Source organism: Haliotis rubra, unplaced genomic scaffold (genome assembly GCF_003918875.1).
Source record: "Haliotis rubra isolate DU_JTF1 unplaced genomic scaffold, ASM391887v1 Scf529, whole genome shotgun sequence".
In the NCBI taxonomy this organism is placed as follows: Eukaryota; Metazoa; Mollusca; class Gastropoda; order Lepetellida; family Haliotidae; genus Haliotis; species Haliotis rubra.
This window is the reverse complement of record NW_025767223.1, coordinates 276168-301896: the sequence shown is the minus strand read 5'-3', so window position 1 is coordinate 301896 and position 25729 is coordinate 276168. Positions and strand designations below refer to the sequence as shown.

The window sequence follows — 25729 nt, the reverse complement described above, 5'->3', positions numbered from 1 at the left end:
ATCAAGATCACCTCACTATGTTCTGTGTGTTGCGTCCGCTGACATCCAAGCGTGCTTTAGAAGTCGCCTACCAACTTTTGGACATTTTTCTGCTTTCGGTGCCCCATGTGTATTCCAAAGTGATAATGGTTCTGAATCCACAACCCAGGTTGTAAGTGAATTGAAACTTATGTGGCCTTCGTTGGTGATCGAGCATGGGAAGCCGCGACATCCCGTGCTTTTGGACCTGTAAGTATCGGAGACAATGTGACTGTTCTTATACCCCATGTCGACAGAGGAAGAGGTGATCCCCGGAATATCATTGGTATAGTGACCGAATACAATGACATTTTCACGATTGCTGTTAAGGGTGGGGTGCTAAAAGGGAAGTATTCCCGTAACCAATTTGACGTATGAGTCACGAAACTATATGATGCCTGTGACTTCGACAGAGATCTTTCTATGTCTTTCTATGTCAAGCAGTTTGAGTCAGTTTGTGGTGGCCAATGATTTGTGAGATGCAACTGTGCTGGGGCCAAACTGTGCAACCGCTGCAAATGTTTCAAAGCAAAGCTGGAGGGCAATTCCAGATGTCACTCAAGTCTGCCATGCACAAACAAACACTGCTAAATGTACATATTTACGAGTATGATATAATAATGAATGCTGCCAAGGGTGGAATGTTAAATGCAAAATGTTTCCGTGACCAAAATGATCTATGTATTGTTCAACAGTCTCTCTGCGTAAATGACTCAAACATGCATTAGATAAATCACTGAACATTTCAGGGATTACACGTAATCACTTACGGTTTCCTGTTACATATATACACACAGCGTGGGTTCAGTTCTAATGGACTGGTTGCATACTGTTCACTCGGATGGGTATTAGGGGTTTCTGAGTGCCATAAATGCTTGAGATGGGGGATTAACAAGTTTTGTGTCTTGAGACATTGTTTGACATGTAGTGAATCAGGTTAAGGACCCCCTTCTAGCAACTTCCCTTACGACAAAGCTGTTACTTTGTGTAAGACATGAAAATAGAGATGCCTATACAATTTGTGTCATGGCTAAAAGACAGACCCTGGTTCAAATAAAATCACAAGTTTGTAATGGTATTTTCTGGGGAGCTTCTTCCTTCCTAATCGACCGCGTCATACCAAAAGACGTTAAAATATGGTACTTGTTGGTCCCTGCCTGACGCTCGGCATTAATGGGTACAACAAGGACTGGTCGGCTCGGAGACAGTATAATGTGTCTGAGTGGGGTATTCATGCTTCACTGCGGAATGATATCTCAGTGGGCTAGCACTATAAAACCAGCTTAAGTCTGGGCTAGTACAAGCAGCCGCACATACACACTCATGCACGTCATCATATGAGCGAAATATTCTCAAGCACGACGTAAAACCCAATTTCACCTCACGTCCTTCCTAACTGATTGATGCAACCCTGAAACATTTGATCAGATTGTTTATGTTACAGCAGAAGTTCAATAATAGGCTACGTTAATTAGTATACAAGAGGATACCTTTCACGTCAAACCTCATCTTCATTCTTCAGTAATACAATGTACAATGTAAGCAAGCTTTTAAACAAATTACTCAGGTAAAACATAGGCCGTTTCATTTAAACCATCTCGTATCTGTACCTGGACAGCACAATCATCACATCTTTCTTTTGACACTTTCCAACGAATTTACTCTTAATTCGTTGAATCGGCATGAACGATGAGGGACCATTGTCAATAAACATTGTCGGATTCCAGGCTTCAACTGGTTTACCACTGTGAAACTTCCAGTTAGCTGTGAGGTGTCGGTACCATCTTACTTCAGCACCATCATCATCATTTAATGTTTAAGTGAGTTACTTGCAAACTTGAAAGCACACGTTACCCACCAGTCCGATATTTAATAGGTTCAGGTGATAATTCCATTACATAGTAGTAAACCCTTATCGCCAAACGCAGGTCTTGATTTGTTATTGTGAGAACTAAATCGTATCTCTGTTGAATGACTTAAAGGCGAGATAAGTGTAATTGACAGTTGGCAATGGGTCAGTCCAGTTTGATCCTACAATCCGGAGATGTAGATGGACGTCTTAATGCTTCAGTTGATCGAGTCATGTGCATGTGTTTCTCATGGCCCCGAAGTTCAAATATAAAGTAAGTGCGTGAGTTGGATTTTACGATGCTATTAACAATATTCCAGCAATATCACGGCAAGGGACACCTGGAATGGGCTTCACACATTGTACCCTTGTGGGGAATCGAACCCGGGCCTTCGTGTGACGAGGGAACGCTTTAACCATTAGGGTACCACCCCTCAAACATAAAGCTTTATGGGAAATGATTGACTGTGCATATAAAAATCAGTTACACTTATGGCACAATGGACATTGAATCAACTGTTTGTTGCATTTACTCATTGGTTACAATGCAGAGTGAATAGCGAGAACCAGACACCATTCATTTCTGTCACATAAAATGTTAGTGATAGCAACTGTCACCATAGTTCAAGACTTGCACGTGTCTTTTTGTCCTAAATGTACAGAATTAATCAGGTGTGAAAATATTAAACTAATTTCTTTGTAAAGTTATATGTGCACTCATAACAGCTCCACCGTCTTTGAACACGAGAGTTTCGTACAGTTTCTTGTCAGTGTATTCTCCACATTCACCCCACATACGTATAGAACACGACATGATCAGATGCATAGAATGCTAAATGTATACAGGAGGTCTTTCAATTTGTTGTAACAGATGCATAGAATGCTATATCTATACAGGAGTTGTTTCAGTTTGTTGTAACACCCTGGCGAATCACAGTTACCCAATCGTCCTAAATCTGTATAGAAACCAGTTCAATACAGAGCACAAGACAAGAATGACCGTTCCCGAATATTTCAACACTGTGTCGTCATCAACATTGAAAGACAGATATTGTCCCAAAGGTTTTGATCACCAAAGGACAGGCTGGTTCGTAAACGATTAATAAATCATCATTAAATTTCCTGTCGACAATATCATGCAAGCAGGATTCCTCGAGAGAGCAGTTTGTATTTGTCATGTCTGTCACGGAGGGGCGGGTGACTACATAATATGCACAGCGCAATACAGTAGGCCCCACTACCAAGGGCAATATAAACTGACGAGCGAAACTGCATTGTGTTATAAGCTTTAGAATGTCAGACCACATCACTTAATGGAGAATGTTCACATCACACGCGGGCATGACTGACTGGAATAATATATCTGAGTACAAAGTTCGCACTATGTCATGAATAGGGTCAAAAATTCATAAACAAAGTTCAACATATTGATAAAACACACACGTCCCTGTCGTGACACTTACACTTGAACCCACTTCAGATGATTCAATGGAAATTAAATGCAATACTATGAGAGATGAAACTGTTTTCTAGTTTCAGCTTTGCTAATTTATAATCAAATGTAAATCTATTCTGGAATGTCAAACCTGAGTCTCTATTTCAGGAAAATGAAAATGAACCCGAAATGCTTTGTATCTGAATACATGTTATGGTTGGTTTGTTGTTTAACGCCGCACTCAGCAATATCCCAGTTATATGCCGGCGGTCTGTATATATTTGAGCCTGGACCCGACAATCCACTGATAAACAGCATGGGCATATATACAATTGGGATACGATGACATGTGCCAACCAAATTCGCGAGTCTGACCATCCGATACCGTTAGTCGCCTCTTCCGACATGGGTTACTGAGGACCAATTCTAACCCGGACCTTCCTACATTTTGTATTTGCTTAATAAAATCATGATCATTTGATATTTGAAAACTACCCCTTCAGTAGTAATAAGTTTAATTTAGAAATCCGAAATTAGGAGTTATACGATTTAATCCTGGTGCGTTAAAAGTTGGAACCGGGTAGTATCTACCACGTGGCTCAGTGGATAACTGTCTGAACACTCACCGAGGGAGCCATGGCCATTTATTTCCAAATGGATTTCGATTGATCCCTACCAAACAGAATCTCTAGGAAGTCAGGTTTAGATGATACATGACGGTTAATGTGCAGGGGTTGGCGATGAACTGACTATGGGGTTTGAAAGTAAAATAATGTCAGCACAGGTTAGGGGAGATTCATTTCCATTCCCTTAAATCATGGTGCAAACAATTTCTACAGTACTTGTAAATTATTAAAATACGGAAATAACTGTAAATACAAAAATACTATTCTTGATAGGATGACATACACACGTCTTTACACCCCAAAATGCCCAAAGTCCGAAATTAATGCTTTCTTCTGAGGGAAACTGATAATCTATATATTAGATTAAAGATATATATATTTACGAATGTTCATTTGGAGTATATATATATACTACAAATGAACATTCGTAAAGTCTGAACAACAACACTGGTATCACTTGGCGGATGAGGTGAAATCTCTCAGTAGATGGTCGTAATGAGCATATATTTAAAACTGAATGTTGAATATCTGCACCTATCGCCCTGCCAATTACAATAGAAGAGACAAAACCCTCTCCATATCAATAAGAAATATCTGCTAAAAGCAGAGTCGATTGTACAATTGTGACTTTCTACATTTGTATATATTTGTTTCAGTAACTCCATGTTCTCATAATACGTGCATATATTGTGTGGGAATGCCACTGGTAGGCAGAGTATACCGTACAGAGATATGGAGGGACACTGTTACACTCCACACCATTGAGCCAGATGCTTCTCACGCCCTCACAGTGTCAGGTATATCACCTTTAGTTCGGCAAGCACCTGCATGTGCGTTATAGATGAATACGATCCACGCACATGGCATATTTGAGTTCATACTATCACTGCCAATTCAATGGTGAAAAAACCCTCTTCATTGAAAATTTCGAAAGGGAGAGAAGAAGTCAATTGAATTGTTACCAATAGTCAAAACAATTTCAAAGGATAGAATGTATTACAGTTGAGCTAAATCTAGCCACAAACATAGTAAACGGCTACCATAATACATTGACTGATGCCAGTTTTTTCTCTGCAACAAATATATTATCATTAAATTCATATCAGCGGTGTCGGAAATTGTGCCTGCAACGAAGCATGTATGCAGGTAGCTGTTTGCAATAGTCGTGCAGACCTTGTGTGACGCATAAACATTTTGCATGTATGCAGTTAAACTGAATCAACCATAAAAGGAAATGTACCTGTTCTCAACCGGTGACATGGACTGACAACTGCACGTTGCAATCTGCCATTACATTGATTATGTACTGATCTCGCTGGTTTCAAATATGTCTACAGTCAATGGGATCTACACACTATTCTACAAATAATGAATTGTAATAGACATTATGTCACTGTCATGAAAATATACTTGGCCCCCACGAACAGTAATTAATGAAAACTAGTTGAAGTTACTGTAGTTAACCGTTACTTAACATTTGATCCTGAAATAGAAGCCTAAATTTCAAAACAATTGTAAATGTACTTTCAAATGTAGAAAGAATGTCCTTGATTCGTGGAAATGAAAATGAATTTACAATCACAATCTACGCAACATATATGGATAGTTTAGTTCATACCGATAAATTTGTAAAATGTATAATGTTGCATGTCGTTCGAAAATTTAATGAAGAGAAAGCATAAGCTATTTTGGAATGCATGACATGGTCCGAAACAACACATAACCCGTGGCTATTAAATTATAATGAAAATAATAATAACATGTCAAGGATCCTTAGTGACAGGGTAACCACACTTGACCCACACTTTAATAGAACGATTTTCTTTCGCATGCATTGTAATGGAGTCATAAAGAGAGTGAGTTTAGATTTACGCTGCTTTTAGCAATATTCCAGCAATATCACACCAGAAATGGGCTTCACGCATTGTACCCATGTGGAGAATCAAACACGGGTCTTCAGCGTGACATGGGCATGCCTTAACCATTAGGCTACCCCACCGCCCATGAAGTCTTATATAGCGACAAAACCCTTCCACGTCCATAACAAATATCTGCTAAATGCAAAGTCGACTGTACAATTCTGACTATAGAATGAGTAAGTAAAGGGCTACGTGACGAGGTAATATGTTTTCATCATGAACCATACACTACCTACATTCAACGTGTGTAAGTATAAGTGATGTATCGTGTTATATGTACAGGGTCACACCTTGAGATCCACAGACAAATAAACGGATTCTTAAACTCGAGTATGACTCCCCTATGTTTTGATCCTGGGCCGCCATAATCTCAAATCCCGAAAATATCCTCCCATAGCTTGTACTGTTACTCGAATCGTAATCCAAAGGAAAAGGTGGTCTTGCTTCGTGTGTGAACACATATACTGAGGAAAAACAAGTGTTCCCTTATTTTTTCCCAGGTTTCTTCACAAGCTATGCGATACAAAGCTTTTGAAGAAACCTGGAAAAAAATAAAGGGGAACACTTATCCTTTCGTGTGATCCCTTATTTTCTTCCCTCAGTATATTTAGTTGTCGCGCATCTGTCTCTCGCTTGACTATATATTAAACGCATATATATTCTACATACACAGCGGAAGGTCGCGGGTTCGATCCCCGACCGCGTCATACCAAAAGACGTTAAAATATGGTACTTGTTGGTCCCTGCCTGGCGCTTGGCATTAATGGGTGCAACAAGGACTGGTTGGATCGGAGTCAGTATAATGTGTCTGAGTCGGGTATTCATGCTTCACTGCGGCAAGGTATCTCAGTGGGCTAGCACTATAAAACCAGATTCAGTCTGGACTAGTACCAGCAGCCGTACATACACATACACACGCATGCACGTCGCCATATGAGCGAAATATTCTCAAGCACGACGTTGAACCCAATTTCACCTTTCCTCACCTTACATACACAATGCATTTTAGTCGAGTGGGTCGTTTCTGTTTCCGAAGTTCCAGCATTAGACATTACGGATGATAAGTATCACACTGTTGATATAATCATACATAATTAAGTGTTTCATCAAATATTCTTATAAATGTAGTGAGTGAGTGAGTTAAAATTTAAAGTCACTTTGGCAATATTTCAGCCATATCGTGACTGGTGTGAAAGGTGTCAGTTGAGTTTACATAGGGCCAATTGTGTGCTCTGTTGATACTATTTACAAATATATTGTTCTGCTTTCAAATGCAATATAGAAATGATGTCACTGCATTCACCAGACATGTCTGATTTCCATATTGCATAAACACCCACATTGAGCACCTATCTTCACAACTTGACAACGACTGGTAAACATGTTTTGTCTTTTATGAATAACCTGTTAACACCATATTGACAGCTTAACTACTGGACCTGTGACAAACAACTGTAACTTATGAACAGTGAGAACAGGAGAGCAAGGTTCTAGTGTAGAGGGGTGTGTGTGAGTGAAATTTGACCTGTACACAAACAGTAGGTCATTAAAATCGCTTCAACAAAGAGCGAATGAAGACAGTTTGTAAAACCCGTATACTCTGGTTCTGATCGTCTGCGTGCCATTACAAATATATCGTGCCTGTGACATTTCGCGTACAATAGCATATTCGTCATATGGAGGCACCTACAGGACTATTGTACATGTAGCTATGAGAAGAAGCACCGAAACCTTGAATATTACTTAGCTCTTTGTCCAGAAAATGTATACCACTTCACGTATAAAGAGAGGGGTATATTCTTACTACAACACGTAGCTCTGTTGATTCCAACTGCGAGATTCCGACTTTGTTTCTGTTAAACCCGACAACACCATAACATACTATTACATTGGTTAAAGTTCTACAGTCCAAAGTGTCATAGTCCAGCACAATCACCACTGAAGTACACAGACCAACATTATGTTCAACACGACCTACATGGACGTTACGTTGATTACAGTTCTACAGCCTATAGTAGTGTCTCAGTTCAGCCAAATCACCACTGAGGTACACAGACCAACATTATGTTCAACACGACCTACATGGACGTTACGTTGATTACAGTTCTACAGCCTATAGTAGTGTCTCAGTTCAGCCAAATCACCACTGAGGTACACAGACCAACATTATGTTCAACACGACATGCATGGACATTAAGTTGATTACAGTTCTAAGTAGTGTCGTAGTTCAGCCAAATCACCACTGAGGTACACAGACCAACATTATGTTCAACACCACATACATTATGACCCCCTATGAAACAACGTCAATGTAAAGTATCACGTGCACACACCGCACGTTGACAAATTCTTTCTCAAGCTAACACATGGAAGTGTAAAGAAATGAAAACCTCCTTTCAGATATGGAACACTCACTTGCAAACAAATGTAAATATCTCTGAAAATAGAAAACAGTTATCAATATTCCCGGAAAGAGAAAGAGAAACATAAAATAATTAATGTTTTTCCTTCAGCTCGTCCAAAGACGTTTGGACGCTCGTATTATTTCTACAACCGCAGTAAATGCGCTACAGTGTCACAGGGTCTTGAGAGCATTCGAGTATGTTTCGCTCACCAGTACACTTTACAAGTGACGTGCACATCCCTATTGCAAACTTCGACTTCTAGCAAGTTTCAAACATCATCCTAGATTACGAATCAATAAGTCTGCACATTCAACTGTGAGAATATTCTGAAATTTATGAACGTACACTAATTCGTCGGCCTTATACTCATCTATGGTGCCAAATATTTTACACACGGTATTGCTCTGCGGATTATGAACCCAAACCAGTGTGTTAATGTCTTGAATATTCCTTGATCTTGGTCATTTACTGAATGAACAACTAATTGTCTGCTTAAAATCTGCATGTTAATTTTGAAATGACTTAAGTACAGAAATTTCGGGCTCGTTCGTCGGTGTTTATGTCATTTTAAAATTGCACACTCGTCGAAAACGCTTGAAGGTTCAAATATGTAGCAGTTCCACGGTCACTTGATTGACTTTGTGTGGGTTAAGAAGCAACTGGGTGTTATAATGATATTTTGTGGGTATGGGGTTGTGCAATATGAGGCCGGGAGAGCCACATTTCCGAAACAGATAGCCAAAATTGATGTGACTCTCTCGGCAATAGTTTTGGTTGCGTGAACATAGAATGTGGCTCTCCTGGATATTCTGTAAAAACATGCTTAGTGATTCAAACTGGTTACCGTATTTAACAAAACAAGACATGTTTCCTCATAATTTTATTCAGATCACAACAAATTTTATTTCTATAATTAACACAATATAATATACTAACATTACATATAATATTATCACATTATAATAAAAAGTCTTAATCTGTAAAAACATCATAACAATGATAATGGTTTAGTTTGTAGCCATATCTACATTTTTTATGAAAGCTTTCTGCTGCATTGTGACGGTGACCCCAGTCTGTCTGTAGCGCTTAATAAGTCCATAACCGTGATACGGTGGCATCCGAGGGCGTTAGCAACAGCATTGTATGTCGACCCCATCTGCAACATCCCAGTGACTCTTTTCCTTTCTTCCACTGTTAATCGTGGCATATTTCTCGTGCTTCTGTATCATATCATGCATTCTAGGCTCTCTTTATAATCTATAGAATCATTCTACACGTGAAATTGATGCAAATACTGCCTGAATATTGCTGCGTTTTGGCGATTGATATAGCTGTGTGTAAATGTTACTTTGCAAGCAAACATGTTAACAAAAATCATTTTCGGTGTTCACCTTTTCACAATATTAAAGACACGTTGTACTTGTTTTCACTAATGCAAATCAGCAGAAAATGTTTTATAACACTGAAATCATAGGATTGATTCTTTTACAATTTCACACACTCTACAACAGTTGTTTCTTGTTTTAATAAGTGAAAATGGTGACTTTTAATGGTTTATCTAACTGTCTTAAGCAGAATATTGTTTCAACATTTCTTTTGGACATCTAAATCACTGTGATTGGTTTATTTCGGCATGATCGAAAATAGGACAATTTAACTCTTCTGAAAAAGATGCAGTTCACTTAAATATGAATGCGTTTGAGAATTTGGTTCGTGATTTGCATAAAGCTGTGTTGTTAGGTTTTCTTGTAAAATAATACCTTATAACATGTTTTTGTATTTAAGTAATTCATAGATGGTAGGCGTCACGCCAAAGACCCGGGTTCGAATCCCCACATGGGGACAATGTGTGAAGCCCATTTCTGGTGTCCCCCTCCGCGATGTTGCTGGAATATTGCTAAAAGCGGCGTAAAACCAAACTCAGTCAGTCATAGATGGTAGGAGGGTAACTTTTCTTTTGGCGTTTAGCGTAGGAACAGTCTTTTACCGGTTACGGTAATCCATTAATTAATTAATCTATTGGAAATGTGGCTTTACCGGTTACAGCCATGTAATTGAAATGTGGCCTTCCCGGCAATAGTTAGTTTTGAAATGTGGCTTTCCCGGCCTGACACCTCTCTAAGGTTTCCATTTGTTTGTTTATTTGATTGATAGATAGAGAGTATGTAATTGTTGGTTAATGTTGTGAATTATGTCGGGATTGCTGAAGTGTCTGAATTAAGTGGAGTGGAGTGAGTATTGCTAGGAGTTCTGCTATGTTGATAGTTGCCAAGTTAGTATAGTGCAGGTTTGTGGTTAAAGGAGGGTTTTGATGTACATGGATGCCTATGCCTGTGAGTTTGTTGGTATTAATTGAGGCGACTGTGAGATATGGGTGTGAGAGGGATACTTGTGGTTGATGTAAGTGTTTATGATGTGGGCTTTAGTGGGGATGTTAGTGTTGTTTGGGAGGTCATGTAGGGTGTTGAGGAGGGAGGTGTCAGTGTTGTTTGGTTGGTCATGTAGAATGTTGAGGAGGGAGGTGTCAGTGTTGTTTGGTTGGCCATGTTGAATGTTGAGGAGGGGTCAGTGTTGTTTGGTTGGTCATGTAGAATGTCGAGGAGTAGGGAGTCATGTAGTTTGAGGAGGGAGGTCAGGTTGTTTGGGAGGTCATGTAGAGGGTGTTGGTGTCAGTGTCATGTAGTGTTGTTTGGGAGGTCATGTAGGGTGTTGAGGAGGGAGGTGTCAGTGTTGTTTGGGAGGTCATGTAGGGTGTTGAGAGGAGGGAGGTGTCAGTGTTGTTTTGGGAGGTCATGTAGGGTGTTGAGGAGGGAGGTGTCAGTGTTGTTTGGGAGGTTATGTAGGGTGTTGAGGAGGATGAGGTGTCAGTGTTGTTGTTTGGGAGGTCATGTAGGGTGTTGAGGAGGAAGGTGTCAGTGTTGTTTGGGAGGTCATGTAAGGTTTTGAGGAGTGAGGTGTCAGTGTTGTTTGGGAGGTTATGTAGGGTGTTGAGGAGGAAGGTGTCAGTGTTGTTTGGGAGGTCATGTAAGGTTTTGAGGAGTGAGGTGTCAGTGTTGTTTGGGAGGTTATGTAGGGTGTTGAGGAGGAAGGTGTCAGTGTTGTTTGGGAGGTCATGTAGGGTGTTGAGGAGGGAGGTGTCAGTGTTGTTTGGTAGGTCATGTAGAATGTTGAGGAGGGAGGTGTCAGTGTTGTTTGGGAGGTCATGTAGGGTGTTGAGGAGGGAGGTGTCAGTGTTGTTTGGGAGGTCATGTAGGGTAATGTTGAGGAGGGAGGTGTCAGTGTTGTTTGGAGGTCATGTAGGGTTTGGAGGAGGAGGTGTCAGTGTTGTTTGGGAGGTCAGGTCATGTAGGGTGTTGAGGAGGGAGGTGTCAGTGTTGTTTGGGGGTCATGTAGGGTGTTGAGGAGGGAGGTGTCAGTGTTGATTTTGAGGAGGTCATGTAGATGTAGGGTGTTGAGGAGGAGGTGTCAGTGTTGTTTGGGAGGTCATGTAGGGTGTTGAGGAGGAGGTGTGTCAGTGTTGTTTGGGAGGAGTCATGTAGGGTGTTGAGGAGGGAGAGGTGTCAGTGTTGTTTGGGAGGTCATGTAGAGGGTGTTTGAGGAGGGAGGTGTCAGTGTTGTTTGGGAGGTCATGTAGAGTGTTGAGGAGGGGTGTCAGTGTTGTTTGGGAGGTCATGTAGGGTGTTGAGGAGGAAGGTGTCAGTGTTGTTTGGGAGGTCATGTAGGGTGTTGAGGAGGGAAGGTGTCAGTGTTGTTTGGGAGGTCATGTAGGGTGTTGAGGAGGGAGGTGTCAGTGTTGTTTGGGAGGTTATGTAGGGTGTTGAGGAGGGAGGTGTCAGTGTTGTTTGGGAGGTCATGTAGGGTGTTGAGGAGGGAGGTGTCAGTGTTGTTTTGGAGGAGGTTATGTAGGGTGTTGAGGAGGGAGGTGTCAGTGTTGTTTGGGAGGTTATGTAGGGTGTTGAGGAGGAACCTGTCAGTGTTGTTTGGAAGGTCATGTAGGGTGTTGAGGAGGAAGGTGTCAGTGTTGTTTGGGAGGTCATGTAGGGTGTTGAGGAGGGAGGTGTCAGTGTTGTTTGGGAGGTTATGTAGGGTGTTGAGGAGGGAGGTGTCAGTGTTGTTTGGGAGGTCATGTAGGGTGTTGAGGAGGGAGGTGTCAGTGTTGTTTAGGAGCTTATGTAGGGTGTTGAGGAGGAAGGTGTCAGTGTTGTTTGGGAGGTTATGTAGGGTGTTGAGGAGGAAGGTGTCAGTGTTGTTTGGGAGGTCATGTAGGGTGTTGAGGAGGGAGGAGGTGTCAGTGTTGTTTGGAGGTCATGTAGGGTGTTGAGGAGGGAGGTGTCAGTGTTGTTTGGGGTCATGTAGAGGGTGTTGAGGAGGGAGGTGTCAGTGTTGTTTGGGAGGTCATGTAGAATGTTGAGGAGGGAGGTATCAGTGTTGTTTGGGAGGTCATGCAGGGTTTTGAGGAGGGAGGTGTCAGTGTTGTGTTGGAGGTCATGCCGGGTATTGAGGAGGGAGTTGTCAGTGTTGTTTGGGAGGTCATGTAGGGTGTTGAGGAGGGAGGTGTCAGTGTTGTTTGGGAGGTCATGTAGGGTGTTGAGGAGGAGAGGTGTCAGTGTTGTTTGTGAGGTTATGTAGGGTGTTGAGGAGGAAGGTGTCAGTGTTGTTTGGGAGGTCATGTAGGGTGTTGAGGAGGAAGGTGTCAGTGTTGTTTGGGAGGTCATGTAAGGTTTTGAGGAGTGAGGTGTCAGTGTTGTTTGGGAGGTTATGTAGGGTGTTGAGGAGGAAGGTGTCAGTGTTGTTTGGGAGGTCATGTAAGGTTTTGAGGAGTGAGGTGTCAGTGTTGTTTGGGAGGTTATGTAGGGTGTTGAGGAGGAAGGTGTCAGTGTTGTTTGGGAGGTTATGTAGGGTATTGAGGAGGGAGGTATCAGTGATGTTTGACTGGTCATGTAGAATGTTGAGGAGGGAGGTGTCAGTGTTGTTTGGTTGGTCATGTAGAATGTTGAGGAGGGAGGTGTCAGTGTTGTTTGGTTGGTCATGTAGAATGTTGAGGAGGGATGTATCAGTGTTGTTTGTGAGGTCATGCAGGGTTTTGAGGAGGGAGGTGTCAGTGTTGTTTGGGAGGTCATGCAGGGTATTGAGGAGGGAGGTGTTAGTGTTGTTTGGGGGTCATGTAGGGTGTTGAGGAGGGAGGTGTCAGTGTTGATTTTGAGGTCATGTAGAATGTTGAGGAGGAGGGCGTCAGTGTTGTTTGGGAGGTCATGTAGGGTGTTGAGGAGGGAGGTGTCAGTGTTTTTTGGGAGGTCATGTAGGTTGTTGAGGAGGGAGGTGTCAGTGTTGTTTGGTTGGTCATGTAGAATGTTGAGGAGGGAGGTGTCAGTGTTGTTTGGTTGGTCATGTAGAATGTTGAGGAGGGGTCAGTGTTGTTTGGTTGGTCATGTAGAATGTTGAGGAGGAAGGTGTCAGAGTTGTTTGGGAGGTCATGTAGGGTGTTGAGGAGGAAGGTGTCAGTGTTGTTTGGTAGGTCATGTAGGGTGTTGAGGGAGGTGTCAGTGTTGTTTGGTTGGTCATGTAGGGTGTTGAGGAGGGAAGTATCAGTGTTGTTTGGGAGGTCATGCAGGGTTTTGAGGAGGGAGGTGTCAGTGTTGTGTTGGAGGTCATGCCGGGTATTGAGGAGGGAGTTGTTAGTGTTGTTTGGGAGGTCATGTAGGGTGTTGAGGAGGGAGGTGTCAGTGTTGATTGGGAGGTCATGTAGAATGTTGAGGAAGAGGGTGTCAGTGTTGTTTGGGAGGTCATTTAGGGTGTTGAGGAGGGAGGTGTCAGTGTTGTTTGTGGGGTTATGTAGGGTGTTGAGGAGGAACCTGTCAGAGTTGTTTGGGAGGTCATGTAGGGTATTGAGGAGGAAGGTGTCAGTGTTGTTTGGGAGGTCATGTAGGGTGTTGAGGAGGGAGGTGTCAGTGTTGTTTTGGAGGTCATGTAGGGTGTTGAGGAGGGAGGTGTCAGTGTTGTTTGGGAGGTCATGTAGGGTGTTGAGGAGGATGGTGTCAGTGTTGTTTGGGAGGTCATGTAAGGTTTTGAGGAGTGAGGTGTCAGTGTTGTTTGGGAGGTCATGTAGGGTGTTGAGGAGGAAGGTGTCAGTGTTGTTTGGGAGGTCATGTAGGGTGTTGAGGAGGGAGGTATCAGTGATGTTTGGTTGGTCATGTAGAGTGTTGAGGAGGGAGGTGTCAGTGTTGTTTGGGAGGTCATGTAGAATGTTGAGGAGGGAGGTGTCAGTGTTGTTTGGTTGGTCATCTTGAATGTTGAGGAGGGAGGTGTCAGTGTTGTTTGGTTGGTCATGTAGAATGTTGAGGAGGGAGGTGTCAGTGTTGTTTGGTTGGTCATGTAGAATGTTGAGGAGGGAGGTATCAGTGTTGTTTGGGAGGTCATGTAGGGTATTGAGGAGGGAGGTGTTAGTGTTGTTTGGGGGGTCATGTAGGGTGTTGAGGAGGGAGGTGTCAGTGTTGATTTTGAGGTCATGTAGAATGTTGAGGAGGAGGACGTCAGTGTTGTTTGGGAAGTCATGTAGGGTGTTGAGGAGGGAGGTGTCAGTGTTTTTTTGTGAGGTCATGTAGGTTGTTGAGGAGGGAGGTGTCAGTGTTGTTTGGTTGGTCATGTAGAATGTTGAGGAGGGAGGTGTCAGTGTTGTTTGGTTGGTCATGTAGAATGTTGAGGAGGGGTCAGTGTTGTTTGGTTGGTCATGTAGAATGTTGAGGAGGAAGGTGTCAGAGTTGTTTGGGAGGTCATGTAGGGTGTTGAGGAGGAAGGTGTCAGTGTTGTTTGGTAGGTCATGTAGGGTGTTGAGGAGGGAGGTGTCAGTGTTGTTTGGGGTTATGTAGGGTGTTGAGGAGGGAGGTGTCAGTGTTGTTTGGGAGGTCATGTAGGGTGTTGAGGAGGAAGGTGTCAGTGTTGCTTGGGAGGTTATGTAGGGTGTTGAGGAGGAGGTGTCAGTGTTGTTTTGGAGGTCATGTAGGGTGTTGAGGAGGGAGGTGTCAGTGTTGTTTGGGAGGTCATGTAGGGTGTTGAGGAGGGAGGTGTCAGTGTTGTTTGGGAGGTCATGTAGGGTGTTGAGGGGGAAGGTGTCAGTGTTGTTTGGGAGGTCATTAAGGGTGTTGAGGAGGGAGGTGTCAGTGTTGTTTGGGAGGTCATGAAGGGTGTCGAGGAGTGAGGTGTCAGTGTTGTTTTGGAGGTCATGTAGGGTGTTGAGGAGGGAGGTGTCAGTGACTGGGTGAGGTTTGTGATAAATGAAACTTGTAATGGGAGGTGAGTAAGGGATGTCTTTTAAATGTTGTAGCAGACTGTTGAGGTGAGTGAGGCAGCGTGCATAGTGTTTGCATTTCTGAAGGGTTGATGTTTTAATGTTGTTTTATTTTGTTGTGATATGTTTAAATATTGGGTTGTGTTGGGCCCTAAAGCCCAGTAGTTGAGTGTAACTTGGGGTGAGTGGAGAGATCCCTGTGAGAAGAAGGAGTGAGTTTAAGGAAGTACCATTCTTTGTCCCCAGGGCTAGTTTAAGTGCTTAATACTGGATTGAAATCCCTGTTTGTCCAGTAGGCTATTATATTTGATGAAGACCTGTCCAAATCTGCACCCATTCACCTAGCGTACCACTCCTTCCTTTCAAACTTCTCATCCACTACACCTTCACACACCTCTATCAGCACACATCAACCCCTTCTTACACCCACTAAAACTACCCTAGGCTCTAAGCAACCTCACCTCCCAAACCCCACAGCCACTAACCCCTCATGCAATCCCGCCCCCAAACCGCACCCCCCATCCAAACCCACCAACCCCTCACAACCCACCAACACCGCTCTCCCAAAACAAATCGCACTTACAACCACTAACAAACCCAACAAACTTAAAACATAAAAGTCCAACACGTTCTCCGCCAGCAGCACTCTTATACTCACACCACGAAAACTGAACCACAACCTTTACAAACCATCGCAGCAGTCGCACTCATGAAACAACTCATAACAAAAACCTGCATTCTCTCGCACACAAAAACAAATTAAATCACAAAAGTCTGGCCAGCCTCATTATTGCTATTAACGGTTTTCTGTAAATCACCCCTAACCACTAAGCTATCCTAGCCATCTAACCTATTATTGCAAACTATGGCCCAAACCATGGCCTTTTATGATTTACTTTTACAAATTACTGCAACCATGGTTATCATACAGTTGAATTGCAATGGTCTTCGAGCCAATTAACCCAAAATAATAGCTTTACAAGAAACAAATTATCCCCCAAATCTGCCTCCCAAATTCCAGGCTACACTTTCATTCGGCAAGATAGGCATCGACCACTAAATAACCCGGCTCTCCTCCCCTCATCTCTTCGTCGTTTCTTCAGACCATGGCAGCGTCGACGTCTTCACGATGCCCGAGCCAGACCCAATTCACTGACTTTGGCAGTTGATTGGATCGTCAACGTCTTTCATTTTATCAAAACACCTATAAACAGTTAATGCAGCACAGAAGCATATGTAACGCATTAATTATGGGTGAAAATAATGTGTTATGAATGATTGTAAGAAAAAAATGGTGGGCCTCACAGCATGATTTTTAATCACGTGTTGACGTCAACTCACCTGTGTTCGCCATAGTGTTCTATGTTAATACTCAAATCCACTATGGACCGTAGACTGCTGACTTTGTGCGCATGTCGCTTATACAGGATAGTGCAATTTTACTATTATAGTAAAGTATACAGAGTAATACAGTAAAACTTATACGTCTCGAAGGTTTTCATGTGAGCATCTGTCAAGCATCACGCCCCAAACCGAACGTTAAAATGTGTGAGACTTCAACATTCATCTATCTTTCCGCATAAATGATTTCTTCGATTCAAAACTGGTGAAAGCAGTAAATAAAACACGACTTATAGATTAAAGGCGGGTAATCTCGTTCCATTAGTCTTATAGTAATTTTATTCAAATATTCAGAACATATTTATTTTAACAAACATTCAGTTATTCAAAAGACAGTGATAGTGTATAAACATACCTGTTTACCATTGAAGAAAGTGGTAAAATATAGTAAGGTAAAGAAAGCGCACACAATGAAAAGGACGTCATTAGTTAGACAAACATGCATCTTAAATCTGTTCTTAAACAATCAGTTTCTTTGCTTTCCTTCACCTAAGACTTTCTAACTTTCTGTCACACCCCTGCTTTCACTCTCCAACTCTCTCATGCTTGCAAACTACTTTTTCTTTCCCTGTACATATGGAAATTAGTATGGCTTCACTAAGTTTCCTGAATAGACTTGATCTTTCTATTTAGAAACAGAAAACATTGTGTACATTTTAACGCGGACCTTTATAAAAGCTCAGTTTTATGTTAAGGCAGATATTAGACATAACAGATAGGTCAACGTGACCTAAGAATGAATGCACCAAGATGTTTTTGTCTATTTCTGAGCTCTCCCGTCGAAAACATTCATTGTCCCAGATTTTCTTTCGTATTGTACTGTACAGTTAAGACTGTAACCAACGTCAAGGTATTTGAACCTGTAATGTTTCTCTCGTGAAAATTATTTACCAAAGTCTGCGGGGTTTGTTTATTTGTTTTGGTTTAGTGTCTGTCCAACACATTCAAGCAGTACTATAGCCACCATCAAAACATGTTTGGTTTAACAAGTAGTAGCGACCTATGACACAAAGTACCTCGCCGTGTGTTCCCGCATGGTACTAGTCATACAAACTCCAACTGGTCTACATTCTGGATATCACAACGGTCCTTATATTGTATACTTTTTGATCACTTGAAGCATCAAATGACATTAACATTCCCTTCAGACTGAATCATAAGTACAGTCGAGCACCATCGTCTCAATATTCATGGGACCAAGAAAAAATATCGAGTTATCCGAACTTCGAGACATCCGACCAGGGCATATGTATGAAAGAAAACAAAACGTTTAACGCTTCTCAGTATGTTTTGATTTGAAACTAGTAGTGTTTAGTTGTAACAGTGAGTACTTCCTACTCTTTCCTTCTTAATTAATCCTAATTAAACAACAAACAAGTGGCACCTTCAACTCAATTAGTCCTAATTAGTTTATACTACCTCACCCCTTTGATTCATGCCGCACCGTGTGTAAACGTGTGGAAACAACCTCAGTTCAGAGGGATTCTTGCCCATGAAATGTAGGTGAATATCGAGTTTCTTTGCAAATATCGAGTTAAAAGAGTAATTTTGCTTGTTGGGACCATGAAATTATATCGAGATATCCGAAATATCGAGACATCCGTATCGAGTTAAAAGAGCTTGAATAAAGATAAATTATGAAGGATTTTGCCGGGACCGAGATGTTATATCGAGACAACCGAGATATCGAGTTATCAGAGTTCGACACAACGGCGCTAGACTGTAATGTCATGTGATTGAATAGCCCTCTGTCTTGACAGCCTGTTATGTTTATTGCATGATGCGACGTTTGGATGCAGATTCTTACACTGATACCACGCTAGGAGTAACTACAACCAAATGATGAGAAGTGTACATGTATAGGGACAGGCAGTTTATAAGCAATAACAATAACGGGTAATTGATATCAAGTGGCACATAATTACATGAGGCCATTTGGATGTAAAGAACAACAAATAGCACAAGTCAAAAGGTCAGTACACAGGCAGGGTTAAATTAGAAACAAGATCATTTAATGCTAATAGTACACTTACTCCAGGAATGTCTAGAATACACGCATCACTTATAACCTCACGCACACATATACACACATACACGCGCGCCACACTCTCATATACACCGCATGCAACACACATGCAGACGCACAAAACGCACACACCATATACCACGTGCACAAGCACACACTCACACGCAAACACATACCCACCGCATGCACAAAGCATACCAAACATCCACTGCATATAAAACACACACCACATACCACAATCACACATACATATACTACATACACTACAGATCATACACACAAACACCTCACGCACTCATACACATACCCCACACATCACACTGGCATTTCACAAGAACACACACACATGCACACACAAACAACACATACCACCGTAAACGTACCTCCCACATACTAAACACATACACATACCACACACTCATACACACACCACGTACACGTGCAGACACACATCACAGACACAATACATTTCACGCGCACACCACATTCCATATGTACACGTACACACACCACGCATACACATACACCACATGCACGCATACACATACACCACACATGCACGCATACACACACAACACTCACATAGACCAAATGTACGCATACACCACATGCACACATACACACACCACACGGACACATACACACGCACACCACACATACACCACACTCAAACACACACCACACGCACACATACACTGCATACGCACACACAATGTGCATACACACACACATACACTACACTCACACACACCACACGGACACATACACACATACACACACACACACACACACACACTCAATCACACACACACGCACAGATACACTGCATACGCATCACACCACATACACCACTTCATACCCATGCATACATCATCATCATAAAACATTTGTAATGCGCTGGTATCCATGCAGTCCATGCTCAAAGCACAGATAGAAAGTAACAAATTACACAATAATAGTTGAGAAGGCTGTCCTGAACAAACGTGTTTTTAACTGGGATTTGAATGTGACAAAGTCAGTACAGTCCCTGAGATTCTGTGGAAGTTTGTTCCAGGCCACTGGTGCTACATAGGCAAAGGATCTGTTTCCATACTGCACTGTTCTTGTTTTAGGGACAACAAGCATACTTTTTTTATCTTGCGAACGGAGCGAACGAAAAGGCCTGTACAGAGAAACAAGAATGGATAAATATGTAGGGGCAGTTCCAGACAGACAGCGGAAGACAAGGCAGATATACACCACTTTCAGGGATATCCCGAGTAGCACCCAGATATTACACACTAAATGAATTGTCCCATGGGGTTCGCTGTAACCATAACTTTACTGTCTGCTTCAAGGCCGTGAACATTGCCCACAAGTGCGTTAGTCTTGGAGTCATTTTATTCAAATATTCAGAATATACACTACAAACAAAACGTATGGGAACACCCTAAAATTTCATAGTCATGCATAAACTTAAACGTTTATACGTGAAGCCATTTATACCCTAAGGTAAATGCAACTTATTGTGTGCTTAATGGGCACTTTAAACGACATGTTGGAACATGCAGTGAAGCAACTGATTCAATGTTCGTTGAGTTTGAGTGAAATGACACATTGTCAAAAACAGCGAAACACACAATGTTTGATTCAAACGCTCAAACACAACAGCCTCGTGCATGTGGACGACAGACTTCCTATGCAGCATATATATATATAGATGATAGATAGATAGATAGATAGATAGATAGATAGATAGATAGATAGATAGATAGATATAGATAGATAGATAGATAGATAGATAGATAGATAGATAGATAGATAGATGATAACAGTCAATTTCTTACCTCGTCACCCTCTTCTATTGTTCGTACACGTGGATGGTAAACATACAAATATATGTATTTTGCGCCTGAAAGCTCAACTGTAATTGTACAACAAAATAACAGATACTAGTCCCGGGTTACGTCTAATCTTCGTGACCCTTCACAGGTTAAAGATCATGGAATATAGTTACTAGGGTTCACAATTTCAAATAGCATAACATGTGATGAAATATTTGCAAAACTATGTCCTTATTTTCCATTTTAATGTATGCATTCCGATGCGGATACAGTACGTGGAGACCCGTGAAGATCCGGGGTAGAATAGGTCTTCAGCAACCCATGTGCTTGCCATAAAAAGGCGACTATCTTGTCGTAAGAGGCGACTAACGGGATCGGGTGGTCAGTTTCGCTGACTTGGTTGACACATGTCATCGGTTCCCAATTGCGCAGACCGATGCTCATGCTGTTGATCACTGGATTGTCTGGTCCAGACTTGATTATTTACAGACCGCCGCCATATAGCTGGAATATTGCTGAGTGTTGCGTAAAACTAAACTAACTCCCAGTACGTGGATGTCACAAGGGTTCCTATACTGCGTATACTTGATTTCTTGAAGTAAAAACTGACATTAGCATTCTGTGTAGATTTAGTCATTGTGGTCGGTTGTGGTTGAATGCAATGACATGACATGTTTCCCTCTTGCTCGAAACACTGTACTCGCTATGCATGGTGAACAGGTTCACACTTGACTGTCTTTTCTAAAGGACCACGGTAGGTATACAGCATTGTACGTCGTAACATGACGATATGAAATTAACATGCACAATATATTCCAGGCACACGGGACGTTGCTGGACCCTCTGTGTAGTTGACAATATCATCGCTTGTGAAGGGTAGGTTAGACACTTTCTTGTGTGCTTTTTCATCATCTTTGTTTTCACTCCCGTGAAGATCCTGGTTAAAATTGCTCTTCAGCAACCTATGCTTGTCCTAGCGGGATTTGGTGGTCAGGCTAGCAGACTTGGTTGACATATGTAATTGCATCCCAGTTGGGTAAAACCATGGTCATGCTGTTGATCACTGGAATGCCTGATCCAGACAGGAGTATTTACAGTCTGCCGCAAGCTGGAATATTGCTGAGTGCGGTTTTAAACAACAAACAAACAAACAAACAACAGTTCTTTACTCCATGTATTATTTCTCATTTAAATACAATTAATCTTTGATTTACGATAGTATGATGATCAGCCTTCAGTTGCTGGTGATCTATAGCCCGGTTTTATATTGTATTGTTGTCTATAGTGATATATTTTTATGATAGCTTACTAGTTTTAAATTAAGAGCTGTGATATTCTAGTAGTTTAACTGTCCTTCGATGACAGGTTTCTATTTTCTCAATTTATTTTTTATTGATATGAATTACATTGTTCTCGTCACGATATGGCTGAGTTAATGCCGATGTGACGTTAAATCTAAACTCACTCACTTTGATTTTTGAAATCAACTGCTTATACGTTCGTGATTCTATTTACTTGCCTCCTACAATTATGATTTATATTTTCCCAAGAATAGTATAAAAAACATGTTTCGTGATTCACTTTTTACCGTTGTGTCTTTTTAGTCTTCTTTGAGAAGTATTTCGTATGTTTTGCCTCTTTAATAAGTATTCACATGTTTTCTGTTCAAGACATGCGGAATATCTATTCTGATCTCTATACATATGAAGCAGGCTAATATGTTCGTAGCTGTTGTGTTTCTGTACCTGATAAACCCCTGAAGATCTGGGTTGGAATTGATCTTCAGCAACCCATGCTTGTCGTAAGAGGCGACTAACGGGATCGGGTGGTCAGGCTCGTTGGCTTGGTTGACACAAGTCATCGTATCTCAGTTGCGTAGATCGATGCTCATGGTCCTATTTCAAGCATTCAAATTACAAACAACCGCTTATTTCCAGATAAACGTGGTGTAACGTTTGTTGGGTTACAGGTTAGATTACTTTAATGTTGCCACGTGTAGTGGGAATATACGACGAATGTTTTACTGGTATGTTTCGTTATGTAAAAGACTTGGAATTTCTGTTCTGTTATTAAAAGTAAAAACAAGTGAATATTTGGCAAAGAACTTAACTTGACAACTTAAGCTTCACGTTATGTCGAGCAATATTTCGTTGATGTATGTGTGCTTGCGTGCGTGCGTGCGTGCGTGCGTGCGTGCGTGCGTGCGTGCGTGCGTACGCGTGTGCGTGTAAAAGATGAATCTAGATATTTCTTCTTGTCACAACTCCTTTTTCTGCACAAGATGTTTCGCTGTGTCAGGTGTCCAACGAAAACTAAGTATCGCCATATGCGTCGCATAACGGTAGTATATATGTCGTCATCATGACGTTACAATATACTAGTATATATATATCTTTATATATATATGTGAGTGTGTGAGTGAGTGAGTGAGTGAGTGATAGAGAGAGAGAGAGAGAGAGATAGAGAGAGAGAGAGAGAGAGAGAGAGAGAGAGAGAGAGAGAGAGAGAGAGAGAGAGAGAGAGAGAGAGAGAGAGAAATACAAAACAAACTTCAGTTATTCAAAACGCAGTTATAGTGTACGAACACACCTAGTTGTCAGTGAACAAATCGGTAAATAAAGTAACGCAAAGACAACAGACACAATGAACAGGACGTCAAGAGTTAGTAGTCTATTCAATCTGTTCTTAAAGAATCAAATTCAACGTCACTGCAGCAATATCTCAGCCATATCGTGTCGAACACAATTTATACAATAAAAAGTGAAAACATTTGGAAGATTAATACATGTCGACGATGGACAGTAAAAATACTACAGAATCACAGGTATGAATACAGAATTAGCGAGCAAAGCTAAAACATTCTAATTAAAGAAGACAATACAGTATTAAACACGGGCTATAGATCGCCAACAACTGAAGGTAGATCACCATACTAGGAACCATGGAGATTTACATTACTTTTGCTACCTGCATAGACCCTAGCTTGATTTACACCATCCCTTCATCCGCTGGCGAGTGTAGGATAATTTAGCCGGCGCGTGTATATGTTCAAAATAGATATATAAATATAAACTTTATTCTCCAACATGTTTCGTTGTTTACTATACAACGTGACCATTTGTAGTGTAATATAAACTGGCCAATGCGACATCGTCTTTTGTTGGTTACCCAGCCACGTTGGCATTTCTGGGAACACAATGGCTGATCTTCCTGCCAAGGCAGCACTCAATAAATCTGTGACACTACTTCTTATTCCATGCTCTGATTACAAAGCTAGCATTAGAACCTACATCCGTGATCTGATGCAAAAGAAGTGGGACACCCATGTAGGTATCACTAAATTACATGAAATAAAACCCTATATCGGTTACACTTACTTGGGTTGTCAGTCCAGATTTGAAGAGGTCATCATACGACGATGTCGTGTTGGCCACACAAGATATACTCATGCATACCTATTGAAAGGTGAGGATCCTCCGTTTTGTATCCCTTGTGATGAGAGAACCACAGTCAAGCATGTCCTGCTTGACTGTGTTGAATTCTCCATCATAAGGGATAAATATTGCAACATCAAAACAGTAAAGGATCTTTTTAATAAAATTAATTATCATTTAATCATTGATTTTTAAAAGAGATAGATTTGTTAAATGAAGTTTGATATATGTTTTGTAAATAGACAACTTCTTATAATTGGTAGTTCAGATTATCAACTTAGATTGTTAGTGGCTGTATTCCCAAAAGGTGTTGAAGTAGCCTAAAATTATTGTCCTCCTGAGAGGGTACGTAAGTCCCAAAAACTTTCAAATTTAAATTTTCACGTACCAAGTTTTTAAACGTAGTAGTTTTGTTCTTTTTTATTTCGGCTAAATTATCCTACAATAGCCAGTGGCTGAAGTAATGGTGTAAATCCAGCTAGGCTCCATGCAGGTAGCAAAAGTAATGTAAGTCCCCATGGTTCCTAGTATGGTGATCTAACTTCAGTTGTTGGCGATCTATAGCCTATTTTTATATTGTGTTGTCCCCTATAGTTTAAACATTTTAGATTTAATTACTAATTTTACATACATATCTGTGATATTCTAGTTGTTTTACTGTCATTCGTCGGCAGATTTTTATAATATACATATATTTCATTTCAATATCAAATGTTCTCGTCACGATATGGCTGAAATATTGCCGATGTGACGTTAAATATTAACTCACTCACTGTAGCGTAATATACCGTGACATATAGTTTATATTTTGTCATTTTGGGTGGTAGTTGCTGGTAACCTAGTGGTTAAAGCGGTTGCTCATCGCATGAAAGGTATGGGTTCCATTCCTGTTGGTACATTATGTGAAGGTGCTCCCTGTTCTATCGCTGGGATATTGCTAAATGCGGCAAAAAACTAATCTCACTAACCCACTTTGCATTATTCAAATCAATGCACACTGAAGCGTGGAGGATTTCAAAAGAACGTGAAGCAGGCGTTTACGTCGAAGCCGTCCCGCTCTAGCTGTTACATGCCTATACAGAAGGCGACCTAACAGGCTACTGCGTCTTTTTTCCCGAGGAAACTTAGTCAGCAGGAAAGCTTTCTACATGACCACCATTGTGCATTGCTACCGCCCGTGTACACTTTAGTCAGATGTTGTTCGCTGGACCTGCAGTCGTCCATGTACATAATACATAATGTGGAAATGAGCAAAGGTTACAACTATAGCCCAAACAAATCAGTCAGTATAAATGGTCAGACAGGTTATATTTAGGATCTTTGTCATTGGTGTCGTGTTACTGCTTGTGTTGATTAACAGTCAGTACATATATTCAGTATTGAAATAGAACAGTGACTAACATCATGTAGCACCCCCTATATATAAATACATCCACATACGCACGTATGTACGTACCTACATTGCCAGCCCGCATGCATGGTTTTCCCGGCTTTATGTAAACCCCTCA

The 25729-nt window shown here is 41.3% G+C and overlaps 1 protein-coding gene and 1 long non-coding RNA gene across 2 annotated transcripts in view; one reads left to right on the top strand and one right to left on the bottom strand.

The window, feature by feature from the left end:
- Positions 1-25729, top strand: part of LOC124252905 (cell death abnormality protein 1-like) — a 242250-nt gene that overhangs the window by 80311 nt on the left and 136210 nt on the right. The gene's annotated exons all lie outside the window — the stretch shown is intronic.
- LOC124252908 lies at positions 1645-19904 on the bottom strand. Its single transcript, XR_006892056.1, has 3 exons — positions 19834-19904; positions 2557-2562; positions 1645-1654 (listed from the first exon to the last, which is right to left on the bottom strand). It is a non-coding gene; the product is annotated as an uncharacterized LOC124252908 (long non-coding RNA).